This window comes from Propithecus coquereli, unplaced genomic scaffold, assembly GCF_000956105.1.
Source record: "Propithecus coquereli isolate 6110/MARCELLA unplaced genomic scaffold, Pcoq_1.0 Scaffold110, whole genome shotgun sequence".
NCBI classification, from domain to species: Eukaryota; Metazoa; Chordata; class Mammalia; order Primates; family Indriidae; genus Propithecus; species Propithecus coquereli.
The window spans coordinates 1,168,578-1,171,651 of record NW_012134970.1 but is presented as its reverse complement, the minus strand read 5'-3'; positions in this window follow the sequence as shown (position 1 = coordinate 1,171,651).

Genomic DNA, 3,074 nt, shown 5'->3' with positions numbered 1-3,074 from the left:
ACATAAAGTCTAGAATTAAACTGTTTAATAGTGTATCTTTTAGAGATACAATGGTCCAAAAAACTAAGAGTTCGAAGTGGTTGCCTCTACAAAAAAGGAATAGATAGGGAGACGTGGCACAAGGCATTATTTCTTTAATTACAAAATTAAACTATTCAATAATATAAACTTCATCACTGAGTTAAAAACCTGCCTCATTAAAATTTTTGTCTTGCAATTACTTTTAATTGTATAAAAGGCAGGATCTTAAAGATTCAATTGACTGTTTTAATATATGTCACATATTTTGATTCCTTTCCTCACTTTAAATCATGGTTATTCCTTATGGGCCATTCTCCAGATGAACCAACAGGTAAGAAATGTTGTCTTCTATGCAGATACCTACCCAAGAAGACTTGTCTCACTCACCTAATCTTACTAAGGAAACCCACACCTGTTATCTCCTTATTACAATTTAAATAACAATCAACCAGCTAAGTGACTGATTTTCTTTTTTTTTTTTATATACTTTGTTTCACTCTAAACCCTCACTTGTATAAGTGACTGATTTAACTTTCTGAACAGTTCTACAAATGAGGCCCCTACTTGCCTTCCACTACCACCACCACAGCCCAAGTTATCATCATCTTTCACATGGGTGACTATGATCCCCCTCCAATCATTCTATAAATTGTAGTCAGTGATCTTTTAAAAATGCAAATTGGATCCCACAAATACAAATCCCTATTCCACCCCCAACCCATCTTAATCTCTTTAATATCTCCCCATTGTTTATAGTCCATCCTTAACATGGCCTACAGGAGCATGAATTGGCCCCTATTTTATCAGCTTCATCATTCTTCTCTCATTTGTTCTCTGCCATTCATAGGAAATGTGAGGCTTCTGAAGGACATATGTTCCTTTATTTAGGACCTTTACAATGCTTTGCCATCTGCTTGCAACACTCTCCTTGCTCCCACTCTCTTCACCATTTTTTCCCCTCATACTTCAAAGCTCAACCATCATGTCCTTAAGGAATGAATTGGTGAGAGCAAATTTTTTTCCATTTCCCAATAGTTCAAACATTATTTGGTATCTGTTATGTCCGCTGCATGTCAGGCTTTATCTGAGGATTAGTTTCACTTGGAGGAAGCCTTTCTGATCTCCCTCAACCTTTCAGACTACTTTAGTGCTACATATTCTCCTGGCTTCTATTACATTTCCTTTCTAGCACTCATCTCAATTGTTATTAAATAATTGTGTACTTTGTGATCATTTCCTTGGAAAATGTGCAAAAACTAAAAACAATGTACCAGTGTCAATACTAAGTGATCTTCGAGACAACCTACTGGTACAGTAGGTAAGAAGGAATAAGCCAACGTTTTAGCTCAGGAAGGCAGTACAGAATGTAGTCTGTGATTCCTTGGTCTCTTTAATGCCTAATTTCACCTCTTCACTTTACTAAATTCATTCCCAATGTTACACTCAGTACCTTGCACCCACAAAGACTCCTTCAGAAACCTCATACACCCCTTTCTCTGACTATATTATCCTATTATTCCACTTCTGCTATTCCCATTATACTTGTTCTTCTACTTCATGAAGACTTCTGAACCTTGATTCTTCCATTTTCTCTCAGTCAAGCTCTTCAACTATACCTCCAACAACCCCCCAATCCTGGCTCAATGACAGGCTCAAGTCTTTGTTGGGCAGCTGAGCACTACCAGAGAAAAATAACACAATCATGCAGTTTGACATCACCACAATTCTCTATCTTGCAGCAGGTTAGTGATCTTTCTGAGCCACAACCCTGAGTATATCACACCCTGTTTAAAGTCCTTCCAAACTCTTGAATGCAGTATATCAGGTGCTTTATTATCTGCTTCTCTCTCCAGCTTCACTTCTCAGAATTTCAGCACTCTAATTGTCTCTCTTCCTGCCCTGCCCCTCTCCCTAAGATTCTCATTCATTTCTCTACTCCAATCCGGCTTCTGCTCCCATCCTCTCTGAAACTATTCTCCTTAAAGTTAAAATTTACATACTGAGTGGAAGATCTAAAATTTTTCAGTCTTGATGTTATTGCTGCACTTCGTATGTTGTGCTCTCCTTCTTTCTGGAAACTCTCTGGCCCCTTAGTTTCTGTATTCTTCCTATACTCCTCTCATTTTTCCTGCTTCATCCACAAACTCATTTTCTCCTGTTGCACCTTAAATATTGGTAGTCTCCAAAATTCTTCTTTGGCTCTGTGCTGCTCTTACTTTACAACTTACATGCTGCTGACTCCCAAATATAGCCCCAGTCCAGGCTTCCCCCTTAAAATGTCAGGCCCACGTATATTCCCACCTTCTGGACATCACCTGAATGTCTCATACTCACTTTCAACATATTTAAAATTGAACTTAGTCACTTAAGCCAGAGACACTTGATAGCTATCTTTGACAACTGTATTTCCATTTACCCCATTTAGTCAACTATTGAGCCCTGCTATTTTTATTTCCCAAATACATCTGCAATCACTCCAATCTTCTCTTCATCCCTATTGCCATCATCGTCCTACTTCAGTCTCTCACTATCTCTGAGACTATGGCATTCGTGTCCTCTTCTTGACACTCTCACATCTATCCTCCTCTATGTAGCAATCAGAGTGAGCTTTCATCAATCCTTTGCTTAAAAACACTTAAATTGTCTATACATTAAAATGGTCAAATTACATTATTACTACATTATTAAAGTTAACAAAATTGCATACTTATGCCTTCTACCTTTCGGTAGGCTCGTCTTTTGATATTATATACTCCACATACCCTAGTTCTTGCGTGTGCTATGCTGTTCCCACTTTCAGAATTCCATCTTCCATCTTCCCACTTAAACCATATATATATACCAAATCTGTATATATTTAGATTCTAATGGATCTAAATATATATACATATATACAAAACATAATTATTGCTCTTTAAATAAGTTCCCACATAATATGCTAAGTGATTTTATTTACCAAACTTCATTTTATAGTGGTTTCAGAAACATGTGGTTTCAGAATGTCTTCTGACTTGAAAGTTAATATTCTTTTTACAAATCCAAGTTTTAGCCTT